The 13765-nt window shown below is 42.7% G+C and overlaps 1 protein-coding gene across 4 annotated transcripts in view; it reads right to left on the bottom strand.

Moving 5' to 3' along the window:
- The window catches only part of LDB2 (LIM domain binding 2), a 1065253-nt gene that overhangs the window by 832619 nt on the left and 218869 nt on the right, over positions 1-13765 (bottom strand). The gene's annotated exons all lie outside the window — the stretch shown is intronic.

Below are 13765 nucleotides of genomic sequence, written 5' to 3'. Positions count from 1 at the left end.
TCTCTGACAGCATTGTACTTTTAGTGGAGATACTTTATGGCCATTCTTTCCAAATGGTTCAGCAAGGCTTATGTCATACTTGCACTTGTCCCTTGTTTTGGATGCAATCTGCAAGTCATCAATGTACTATACCAATGTCGATTGGAAAGGCAATTCCAACGACTCCAAATTAATTTTCAAGATCTGATTGAATATGAAAGGTGATTCAGAAAACCCTTGAGGAATTCAACACCAACAGTAAACTCTGTCCAGAAACTTGAAACAAAAAATAAATTGGCTGTCCTCACAAAGAGCCATAGAAAAGAAAGCTTGTGACAAGTCTATGGCAGTGAAAAATTCAGCATCACATGGAATCTGAAACAGAATCATGGCTGGATTTGGCACCACAGGGCAACATTTGACTACATTGTCATTTATTTTTCTCAGGTCTGGGACAATTCGAACTTTCCCACAGGGCTTTTTCAATCCCATTATCGGTGAATTAGATGGGCTGCTCAACACCTCTTTCAAGGCCCTTGTTTTTTACGAATTCTGCAATTATGTGAACAACCTTCATAAGGATGTCCTGTGGCATGTGGTACTGGGGAATATGAGGAAAAATTGTGTTTGGCTTTACAGGAACTTTAACTGACTTAACCCCTTTTATCAGATATATCTCTTCCCCAGTCAGATCCCACACTTTCTCTTTAACCGTTCCCTGTAAATCAGGAGGAATCTACTTCACAGACAACACTGGAAAGAAATTAATCAGGGGGTACTCCTTATTTATTGTCTCATATTCTGTCTCTTGAGCTGGGTCATCCTCATCATCACTATTCATCTGTATCTCATTTCTGTCATTTGAGCAAGTAATCGAGCACCTGGTTTTACACATCAAGTCTCTTCCCAATAGGGATACCGGACTTGAATCACAGACTACGAATTTGTGCAATCCTTTAAAGTTGCCAATCTTAACCTGAAGTGGTTCTGTAATTTGGTTGGTCAAATACTGATTTGCTGCTCCTACAATCTGAACTGCCTTTCCTGAAAGGGGCAAATTCAGAACTTCTGCCGTTCTTACAGTAGAGCGTGAAGCTCCTGTGTCAACCGAGAATTAAACCTTGTGACCCATTACCTTTCCCTTCACATATGGGCCTTTCTGATCTACTTCTAACGAAGGTGCAAGCACACATTCCTCCTCATCCGAACTCTCACTCACCAAATCATTGTTTATTCCATTCTCACTGTGTAACGGGAATAGGTTAACTGTATTATTACTCTGGTTAACCTTTTCACCTGTGACCTGTTGAGGAAGCATCACCTGTTGCTGTTCCATTGGGGCTTGCGGTATTTGAATTTTCTGTCTAGGTACCATTTGAACTTGCTGCTGCATTGGTTGCATCTGGGTCATATGTACACATGGAATTTATACCCGCTGCATGGGCTGGAAATTTTGCATTTGATTCAGATTGTTATGAAAATTCAGAACGAGTTGATGTCACTTGTTTGCTGAATGACACCTTCCTGCACCATCATCGGACACTCCCATTTCCAATGTCTGACCGATTCGCAAGCCTGACAAGGCAACACTCTCTTCATTCCCTGCACATCATTCTGGACCACTACAGAATTCAGATTGGGGTTATGATTTCCATTATCCATTCCTACATGAACTCTGTCTCTCATCTGATTTTGAAACACCGCATTTTCCTGCTGCTGCTGTGGAAAATTTCCCTTCGTTCCTGTCTGTGCCGCTTTAATCTGCATCACCATCGCCTTTTCCTTCAACTTTCTTTGCTTCAACTTGATCTGGTCACTACAGTACTTTGCATACTGCAACACCTTATCAATCGGCTTTACTTGCCAGCAAATCAAATGACTCTTATTCATCTGGCTAATCTCAGGTCTCAATCCTTCCACAAACCTGAACACAAAATTAATCATGTCTTTCAGCTCGAACATTTCTGTACCACTGTAATGCTTAAATGTCTGCTAATCTCTCATAATACACATGTATGGACTCCTTGGCTTCCTGAGCTGTCCTGTCTATTCTCTCCCAGTCAATGTTTCTGGGCGAAATTCTCATTTTCAAAAATTCAATCGCCTTATAGTAATTTTCCATTACTTCAGGAGAAAGCGTACCTGTAGTCTGATCTCTCTCTGGCTCTTTTGTTGGCCAATCGCTACTCCTCCTACACTCCATCCACTGATCAGTGGGAACTAATATTTCTAATAGAGTGTTCAAGTCTTCTCACAGGCACTTTGCAAGTTTCACAAACCTGTCTGTCTACTGGTACCACTCTACTGGCTTCACTTTCAACCTGGAATAGTCATCTGTAAAAGACAGAGGTCCTCATTACAACCCTGGCGGTCTCCAGCCCGGCGGCCGTCACAAGACCGCCGGCGGTATCATGACCCAGCTGACCGCCATGGATTTAATGGGGTTGGGCACCGCCATGAAATCCATGGTGGTAAGCACTATCAGTGCCAGGGAATGCCTTCCCTGGCACTGATAGGGGTCTCCCCCACCCCGAGTCCTTCCCCGACACCCCCCTGCCACCCCGCAAAGGTGGCAGGACCCCCTCCCCACCCCGACATCACTATACAGACACACACCGAGACGCATGCAGACACCACCAACACAAATACCCGCACACACACAATCAAACTTGCCAACAGACACACACAGTCATACACACACGCCAACATTCAGACATTCACGCACACATCCATACATACAGTCAGACACGCACACATTTCCAAACACACTACACCCCCGCATGCATACACGCACTCACTTACCCCCTCTTCATACTGACACGCACCCCCCCATGCACACACACAACACACAACATCCCCCATCCCCCTCCCCTAACCGACGACCAACTTACCTGGTCCGTTGATCCTCCGGGAGGGGACGGGATCCATGGGGGCTGCTCCGCCACCAGCACCCTGTCAACAGAACACTGCTACGCCGAATCACATAACGTGATTCGGTGGGCGGTGTTCTGTTGACGGGGCGGTGGAGGTGGAGCAACCTCTACTTCCCCGCCGACTGCCAGTATGGCTGCTGGTGGCTCTCCATCCGGAAAAGGACAGAGGGCTGCCAGCAGTCATAATTCGCTGAGCGGAAAACTGCCAGCACTGGCGGCCTTCAGCACAGCGGTCCCTCAGCGGTCTTGTGAAAAGACCGCCGAGGTTGAAATGACCCCCAGAATGTCATTTCTGCTCCAAGGGACAAGAACAAACATCCCTCCTGGAATCTCTCTCATTAGTAACATTTTCACCATGCCCTGCTGCACATTTGCAGTCAGCTCTGCAGAATCCCTTTTTCTCTTATCTCTTTTCTTTGCCCATCTGCCTTCCCATTTGTTTAAGGCTCCCCATGTTTGGACACTTTGGAGTACCTGCCTAAGGTGTGCCATCATCCCTGCAGATCTCATGTGTTCAAAATCTTTTGTGTCAAAATCTAACCTGTAGCTCCTTTTGAAATGCTTTGTTTTTCCAATTTCTATGCCGTACTTCTCAGCCAGGCCTGCTAACCTCGGATACACATTGCCCACCTCCTTTGTAATTTTCGGCCACAGATATCGCAGTTCTGCTTCTGTGTAGGACTGTTCACACCCATAGTCCCTTCAATGGGCTCACCCACTTCCATTCCTTGTCTCGTATAGTTCAAGTACTCCTCTCCCCTAGGAGCACTCTGCAAAGTATTCAGCTTGTCTAACCATTCAGTCAACTGTTGGGCAGTCAAACCTTGCAGCAAAATATTGTTGGCCTGGGAATGTGGCAGTTGTTGCACCACTGTATTCGAGGACTGCAGTGTCAGTAATTTCAGCCTCTGACTAACGTTCGACCCTATGACATTATCCGGAGGAACTCCGAATGGACTAAGGTCTTGCAATGATCTCGATCTGTCAAAGGTCTGTCCCATAGGAGAGACTACTCTGATATTCTCATTAAGTCCTCCCCTCATTGAATTCTGACTCAGGACTCGCAGTCCATTTACATTGCTTTTCTCTTGTACGAACAAAGGTACGACTGGACCAATGGTGACAGGTACAGATAGAGCATCGGGCTTGGTCTGATACTCAAGTTCTGTCGGTGCATAGTTCCCATGTTCTGACTCATTAATACAGACGTCTCGGTCTGTGTCCCTTTTATCGGAGTGTACTTTGGCATTACTTGTGACTGCACTTGCGGCAGCAAAAGTGGAGATGGCTCTGTCTGAACCAACATCATTATACTATTATGTTTGAGGCAGTTTCCACTACAGGTACATCAGGGTGAATTCTCCGGACATTTGACTGTGTCACTTGATTCTGTGTTACCGGAGCAATAGGTGCATTAAGACTGCTCTGCATGGGGCTCTGTGTCATGCTAGAATTAACCTGCACTGGACTCATTGTTGCGTTAACCTGTGTCAGTGCTGAAGGATTTACACTGGTACTCGGATTGTTTTTTTGTGCTGCATATGGCGGGGGACAATTTCTCAATAACTGTGAAATATACTCATCATCGTCTGATACTTCCTCAAATGTCAATGATCTCCTAGACTCCTTTGGTCTCTGCTCCCTACTCTCGGAACGGCTCCTATTTGTTTTTCTGGATGCTTTCCTTCCTTCCTTTCCTACGCAAATTCAACAAACAGAATATATGAATATTCATTAATAAGATTCAACGTTAACAGACTGAAATATCATACAGAACTAGTCAGACAATGCAATGGGAGTAATAGCCTTCACTCTAATTTCTTGAAAAGACGAATTACATAAAGAGTGTGGCCAGCTAATTGAGTGGGCTCTTCAACAATCTGTTGTAATCTAATAAGATTAAGGTCGGATATGACAGCCAAATTGTTAAATTTAAGGAAAACTTTGAGATCATTCAAGGAATTATTGTCATGAACCCCACCTGGATCTAAGATTTTTTTTTCTTCTGGATTTTTGTTTTCCATCAACTCTGCATGTTTTTAAGCTGTGGGACCTCTACGTTCAGTCTAGACATCATTCACTCTCTGATCATCATCCACCATCATCTTTCAGTCGTCACCCACTTATCACCACCGTCTTCAGGTTTACTGTTAGACTTCTCATCCGTGGCGTTGTCTCCCTTAACTTTTTGCCTCTGTTTCCCAGGTTGTTGATGTGTGCAGGACTCTGTTTTTGCTGTTTTTGTTACTCTGGGCACTTTACCACTGCTATCCAGGGCTAAGGTGCAAGTGCCCCTATACAAAATGTGAATGTAATTAGTTCATCCATGATTGGCATATTTGATGTACTGGTAAGTCCCTAGTACCGTGCACTAGAGGTGCCCAGGGGTTGTAAATCAAATGCTACTGGTGGGCCTGCAGCACTGTTTGTGCCACCCACATTAGTAGCTCTGTAAACATGGTTCAGACCTGCCACTGCAGTGTCTGTGTGTGCAGTTTTAAACTGCCAATTCAACTTGGCAAGTGTACCCACTTGCCAGGCCTAAACCTTCCCTTTTCTTACACGTAAGATACCCCTAAGGTAGGCCCTAGGTAGTCCCATGGGCAGGGTGCAGTGTATTTTTAAGGTAGGACATATACTAATGTGTTTTTTTATGTCCTAACAGTGAAATACTGCTAAATTCAGTTTTCACTGTTTTCAAGGCCTATCCCTCTCATAGGTTAACATGGGGGCTGCCTTTAAATATGATTAAAGTGTAGATTCCCTTTGGGGGTGGATTGACATGTGGAGTTTGAGGTCTCTGAGCTCACAATTTAAAAATACATCTTTAGATTGCCATGAGGGTAAACTTCTGACACAACCTTTGAGAGCGGCTAAAGAAACGACACGCCACCGGCTCTGCAGGTGAAATCAACGCAGTGCTTGCAGCACGTCTGCGAAATCGACGAATGTGGCTGGAGAAACGACACTCGGCATCACTGACGGAAGCTGCAACGATGCAACATCGCTGGGCGCGGAAGAACAACGCAAGCCTGACCAGACTCGAGGTGTTTGTCTGGATCGACGCATCTCTCTCCAGCGGGGAAAGAAACAACACAGGCCGATCAGATCGGAGAAGGAAAAACAACACACGACCTCGCTTGCGGGTGGGAAATTGATGCACGGCTTACCTTTTCGACGCACACTCGCCCGTGCGTGTTATTTTGACGGACCCAGGTACATTTTCACACTAACAACGTTAGCGTTGTGTTTAAAAGAACATGAAGACTCTTTTTGCTTTTTAATTTAATAGCTTGACTATGTTAGATTTTTAACATTTTGGTCTTTTTTGTTTAGATAAATATTTTCTATTTTTCTAAACCTGTGTTGTGCCATTTTGTAGTGTTTTCATTAAGTTACTGTGTGTGTTGGTACAAATACTTTACACCTACCACTCTGAAGTTAAGCCTGCCTGCTCGTGCCAAACTACCAAGGGGGTGAGCGGGGGTTAGCTGAGGGTGATTCTCTTTTACCCTGACTAGAATGAGGGTCCTTGCTTGGACAGGTGGTAAGCTGAGTGCCAACCAAATACCCCATTTCTAACATCTACTCTTGTGGCATGATATTAAAGTCCTTCTTTTATTGATGATCTTATCCAGCTTAAGATCAGGTGGCTACTCTGTATAAGAGCCTGTGCCATTGTTTGTCCTTTAATTATAGGACTGCTTCAAATGGTGATCTTTGATGTTGAGTTTACGTCTTCATGAGTGCTTATTTTGTGATATTAGAGTTTCTGAAGCCAGTCTAATCATTTTTCATGCAACATAGCAACCACATTTAATGTGCTGAATTGCAGAACAGGGAAAACACAGAGCTTGGCCACATGCACTAAGACTGGCCTCTGCTGGTGTCATCCCCTGTGCTGGTGCACCAACAAGGCTGCCTTCACAATGCCCAGCTTTGCGCCATAGACTGCTTAGCATAGGATATGTACTGCGAGAAAACTTAAAATGATCCCACACATTAGGGCCCTTAGTTATACTCGGTTTGCACCGAATTAGCGTCATTGTTTTTTATGCTAATTCATCTCAAACTTAACTTCATATTTATACTTTGGTGCTAGGCACGCCTAGCGCCAAAGTTTTGGAGTTTAGGTCATTTTCTGGACGTGAAAACCTACCCTGCGTCAATGAGATGCAAGGTAGACGTTCCTGTCCAGAAAATGACGATATGGCCTTAGTGCCATATTTATCCCGCCATGCTAAAATCTAGCACCGGGATGTGGGCCTTAAATAATGGAGCTAAGCTTACTCAGCGCCATTATTTAATGTCTGGGTCACAGCAGGTGTTAGGGGACCTGTGGGCCTTTTTCTATGGTCAGAGACCATGGAAAGAGTCCATAGTTGCCCTTCCCTGGCCCAAAGGACATCCCCTGGGCATGGCCATTTGGGGTGTTGGGCATGGCTCCTGACTTTAATAAGACCGAAGCCATGTCCATGGGGGTTGTGCACCAGGAAATGGCGTTACACTGCTTAGAGGCATTTTTTTTTGCCTTTAAACAGTGTAGAGCCATTATTCTGCGCACAAGCTCCAGTTTCCTCTATGCCTCCCCCACCAGGTTAGCGTCCTTTACAAGGATGCTGACAGGACATTAGCGCCGGCTAGCGCCATTCCATAAATATGGCCCCCGGCTGGTGTACAGGAATGGTGCTAGCCGGCTCTTTACTTTTATGCGCAAAACTGCGCTAATGCAGTTTTGAGTGTAAAAGTATAAATATGGTCCTAGGTGTGTACTGTGCCCTGCAGCAAACACGCAATATAGGTGTTTTTTAAAGAAATGAACACACTTCACCTTGCTAACACCTGCTTCAAAGAGGTGTTAGTTGCTGATGCAAAGCCCTGTCTGGCTCAGTAGAATACAATTTGCATTAAAGGTTACTGGTATTTGTGCTTATCTGCCCCAGTAATGCATTAGTAATGCCCTCTTGATGCAATGCAAAGCTGCACAAGGGGGTTTTGCACTGAAAAAGTAGTAACTGCCGAGATCAAAACACCTTTTGCTCTACATAGTACTGTATATGCCTTTGCAAGGCTTTGCATCGGGTTGCATCATCAGCTGAAAGCTGTAGTGAAGCTTAGCCATGGTATATTTATGTGAAAGCAGTGTTAGCTTTTATTTTCCAATTAATGCATTGGAAGTGAAGCTCAAGAACTGCTTTTCAAAACAGCATAAACTTTAGGAAAACAGCTTTTTTTGAAGATGCATTGCTTGCTATTTGGCTTTCCTCCATGGCAGTCGAGAAGATGTCCTAAACGTACATCACTGAAACTAGGTGCAGTAGAAAACACCAGCTGGAACTTACACCTCTGATTTTAAAGGTTTACAGGCTCTCAGATGGACACAGGGGTTTCAGTCACATTGGACCCAATTTACATTAAATAGTAATTATAGAATTGCAGTTTTACACCTATATTTTGATGATGATTCACACATTTTCGGAAATTTTTCAGGAGTGCTCACTCTTAGGAAGCTGACAGAATAATCGCAGATTCCCATGCGCAAGCAGTAACACGTGTAACTACAGGATGTATAATTACTTATGCTCGAATGCTTCTATAGCTATGTTATAATATGTTACCATCATTTTACTCTATTTTTCCCCTCAGAGAAACCACTTCCCGTATGCACCACCTGATTTGGGGGTGATCCTTTCCCGTTCCCATCCTCTACAGAGATTTACTCCTGCCTCTGATAGAAGTATCCACAAAAACGCCCCATTTGTGTGTTCACATGGTTAACTATACCATGCCCCTGGGAGTAGATTGACTTCCATTTAATATGACAGGGAGTAGTGTGATATTTGTGAGTAAATCGACGACAAATTCATATTTTACGAGCTGCAAATGTGAATTGGCTCTCGTAGATCAAGTAACTGACCGACCTCAGTTGAGCAAAGGTGCAGAATTCGCGATATGACGAGCTTATTTTGTTGGCTCCGAGGTTTTCAACAGAAGAAAACCCTGTTCTAGATCCGTGACCTGCACCAATGTATGCAGTTATACCTTTTAAAATTGTACTTGTTGGCATGTGACGTTGTTTATGAATAATTAATTAAAATATAACAGTATGAAATGTCTACATCTACCTGAGTGATTTTGAAATGTTACCTGATTTACCAAGCAGGAGGAGGAGGTGGTTCCTTCATCACTAAAGCACGTTTGCTCTTTGTTTATGTGCATTGCTGAGGTGCACCTCAGCCAGATAACGTGTCTAAAATCCCACGTTTGTTTTCAGCTAACTCTAAATCCAGTCCAGCACATTATCAGTTGCCAGTTATCTCTGCCTCCTGGAAGGAACTGAAGGAAAGTCACAGGAAAAAGGTGGGAGCATTGTTGGGGTTTCCTTCCGGCCGCAGCACCAGCACATTGTTTTTTCCAGGCTATCTCATCACATCATCATAACTCCTGCTACATCCTTTCCGTCCTTTCACAGGCTGGTGCAAAATAAATCCCGAGCAACAGACTGCGGTCAAAGAAACAGGCTTCTGTAGGGAGAACAAACACCTTCAACTGAGGCGCGTGGCTGAGGTTTTCATTTAAGCAACAGAAATCATCTCGAAATCTTGCAACCGACTGATATTCTATTCTATTCTATTCTTTACTTATTTGTTATTGATTTATGCTTTTATGTGTTTTTGAAGAATGTTACTATTATTTTATTGATTGACTCATTCATTTATTTTTCATTTACAATATTTAATGTTTTACTTATTCATTTATGTATGGATTATTGACTTGTTACACGGTCATACACTAGGGATAAGAGGATATCGATTATAGCAAGTATAAGGTAATGACTATGGTCTTGCAAGTGAGTTATAAAGTTGGAACATCAGATGGAATTTCTCAGCTCTTGCATACTGAAAATTAAGTACTACACAGTTTAAACCAAATATTTGCTTTTACGTGATTCCAAGTATTTTGTCATGTATTTATTTGAAGACCCAAAGAGAGCAGTATTCTTCTAACTGGCCATAGGTGACGTTACTGTGTCTGTCCCCAATGGGTGGCATGATAAGTGTGGCAGAAAAGCAATACACACAGCAAACGTAAGAAACATACAAACCGATGACAACCGAGACCTGTCTCTATGCACTGCTGATGTTGGGCTCACCATTGATAATGCTCAACTTCACCAAATGAGATGATGAGGAGACTTATGCTGATGATATACCGCACAGAAGAATGTTTAGTTTCTAGAGAGATTTTTGCCTGTATGAGTTGGGCAATAGTGTGACAGAGCTGCTTATCACACTCTTTTAAAACAACAAATAGGATACAAAGATGGGCATTGTGTTTTAGATGTGTTCTATTCAGTAGACTTAAAAGTGTATCATGGGCTCTGGTACAAAGAAGTAAATATGTCCCCTGGCTGCTGTTTCGTTTATAAAATACAGTAAGGATCAGGGTTCAGTGGGTCCCTCAATCTTCCGACCCTGAGTGCTACTGCACCTGCTGCATCAATGTAAGGTACACCCCTGGTCCTATTATTGTCAGGATGGAGATGGGGCACGTTTTCTCGTGGAGTAAAGAAAAAGCCATGCTGATGATGTATGTATAAAGTGTTCATTAAAATTTCGAATGTAATTAAAAACTCTTCGGCCAATGGCCTTTGATACAGGAGGCATGTTGAGACATGCACCACTGATATGGTTTACGACATAAAATAACCTGATATAATATAAAATAGGAATAAAACAAACTGAAATGTTTGCAAAACTAGAAAATGTAAGTATCGAAATATTGCTGTCCTTGGGAAAGAAAAGTGAAATGAATAACAATGAGTTAAACATTTTGCCAAGTTGTCTTTAAAGGCAACGTAACGGCAAGAGAAAGTGTCATCTGCCATTGATGCGAATGGGAAAGCATATGGGTAAAGTGAGAAGGAGGACAAACTGTTTTGAAATTTCTTCATTTTAGTGGCTCTGGATGGGAAATTGGAAATGACTGCACTAAATAAATAGCGCGTATGCAGGTGCACAGAGAGTAATATCATGTTTATTTATTCACCCTCCCCTTCCTCCCCAGCACCTTGAGACCCTCACGGGTGAATAGCCGTGCTCTACAAACCCTTGATTGATTGTTTGATTGATTTATTACTTTTGTTGAGGGAAGGTAGTGTCCATGACTCAGGGGAGTCAGAGGCCTCCAGTGAGTCAAGATGCCTCTCCTTCAACAGTGGCAATAAATAGCATATTACGTCTCTATATATGTTTATCTCATGGTGTTTTTCATATTGGCTAAAGGTATTTAAACAAAGCCAGGTTGCGCAGGCTTAATTCTGTGCAGTATGGTAAACATACATTGAAGAGACCTTGTGATTATTAGGAGAGAGGGTTCCCTTAGTAATGCAATTATTACCTGTAATCGGTTAGGCAGTATCATCATTTTTCTCATGTAAATTTTACAGTACTGTGGTAATAAATTCGAATTTGAATGCTTAACTGTAGTAATATAAGTGTGAATGCACGTTTATTAGTACCTAAACCACGTGTTTCACTGCTGTGGTGTAAAGATCTATCTCACAGGGGAAATACAAATATTTATCGAGCCTGTTAAAAACTGTGTTTGTGATTTTTACCACGTGACATTGATCGAATGCACTATTTAAAATGTGTGGGTACTCGATAAAATACTGTCATTTAAATAGTCATTTAAATAGTGTCTTAAAAAAATATTACAGCAATAATAATGGCTACGACTATATTGTGAAGTTACGATATAGAGGTAAGTATACATTTACTATTCTTAGCTACACCTATGTGTACCTTGCCAGTATCTTCTTGGTACGTAGATTTCAGACTTAAGAAGAGTAAATCCATACCTACTTATACATACTCACCTCCACAATATTGTGGTAGAACATATATTGGTTACTGTATTTCTGCAGGAGCTATTTGTACACACCATTGTGTGACACACACTCCGTCAGCCTCCTCTGCAGCAAACATCATGTCCACTCTGTACCAGCCACCGGTGCACCTCAGTGATACCTCTGAACCAAACCATCAACGCCACCCCCGCCAGAACGACAACTGCCATTTTGAAATACACAGTACCTCCCACCCAGCACACCCCGCAGTAGATATCAGAGTCAGTGCACGCTGCAAGCATGGGGCCCTTGGCACCTACCCTGTACTGTGATCAGTGCTGTCTGTTGGCAGAAATGCTGTACATACTGCATACTTTATTGATGTGCACTAATGCATTTTTGTGCTATTTTGGATATTAGAAAATGCATTTCTAAAATGTACCTCCTGCTTTTGAGTAGAGTTGTGTTTCAGTGATAAATTCCCCTGCTTTCCATGACCCAGAAAGTGTGTTATTGATACATTTGTTATTTAGATGCTGGATAATTAATTATCAGAGCCTAAGTGCAAAATGGACTATGTAGGCTATTGAGGGTTTGCAGAGGTCCCAATTGCTAGTTGACTTTTTGTGAATCCTGGATTGTCTCAGTTTTGTTTTAAAACTTTGAGTCTGATTTAGAGTTCAGCAGATGGGTTAGATGTCTCATCCACCGCAGTACAAGTGCAATATATCCAATGGCACTTGTAATACGGCGGACAGGACATCCATCATGTTGGTGAAGGAGGAACCCGCCTGCCAAACTCGGAATCAGGCCCTTTGTGTTTGCAGGGGCGTAGCTTCAGGGTGGGTGTTTGAGGTGTCACACCCCCTCAGATATATGCATTCTTTGCTTTGTAGTTAGTTGTGGGAGCCCTGACTTGGGTCTGCTATCTATGTATTGGTCTTTCTTGTCCTGAGAAAGGATGGAAGATAAACAGTGAACTTTGATGTAAAGAGAAGAGCAAGAGAGAGAAACTTAAATACCCACCTGGAGGCTCAGTTTCAAAATGGGAAATAAGATAACCTGGAATTCAATACTGGCTTCCTTGCTTGTCCGAATTGTGTGATCCTACGCAAATATTTTATTTCACTGAGCCTCCTTTTTCTTTACCGTCACATATGAGCACACTTGGGTTCAGGATGTGCTCTGTACAAATACCTCTTAGAATTGATTTAGTAGACTGTAATGTTGCTCCATCTATAGTAAGATCTAGGCCACATATAGGGTTTACATGACTACTGACTTGCCTCTAAGTTCAGTAATCTCCTTTTTGTGGAGAAGGGAGCAACTATGAGTGTTTCACTTTTTAATAAATGCCTCTCTATGCAGTGATATAATGTGATATAGTAAGGTCAAATGCTTCTGCATGTTAAGGAAAGAAACTTTTTTTTAATTTTGAAGAGATTGAATGGTATTTTTACAATATGTTTGTTCCAAGACATACAAACATTTTTATGGCTTGACTTGTTCACATAACCTTAGAGTCAAGCCAGACCAATGGTTTGCTATGGCTTGGCTTCCCCTATTTATTTGCCTGAGGGCCCTCCTCTATTTGCATCTTGGGATTAATACATGGGGCCATCAGTCGGTTCATAAAATGATTTGTAACCAGCGAAAACTAAAAACATCCACTGATTTGACAACTACACCATCAAGCAGAGATGAAGAAGTGTGTGTGTAGCAAAAATATATTTGAAATAAGAGATCCAAGGGCAGGTACTCCATGCTGTTGTGTTGTACTTGACAGAAGACATGAGTTCCCCGGGAGATCTACTAGGCTCACGTGGGACAGGCAGGGGCATAACTTCAGTAGGGCTGTTTGGAATGTGACACCCCTCAAATGCATTCTTGGTTTGGCAGTTCTGTCTGGGGGACCTGTGTTGGGCCAGTTACGTCTGTGTCAGTTTTTCTTGTTCTCATTTCACTAGGAAGTTTTAATTTGTTTACTTTTTGGATCAGGATC

The sequence above is a fragment of the Pleurodeles waltl genome, chromosome 1_2 (genome assembly GCF_031143425.1).
Source record: "Pleurodeles waltl isolate 20211129_DDA chromosome 1_2, aPleWal1.hap1.20221129, whole genome shotgun sequence".
NCBI classification, from domain to species: domain Eukaryota; kingdom Metazoa; phylum Chordata; class Amphibia; order Caudata; family Salamandridae; genus Pleurodeles; species Pleurodeles waltl.
This window is presented reverse-complemented; position numbering and strand designations above follow the sequence as displayed.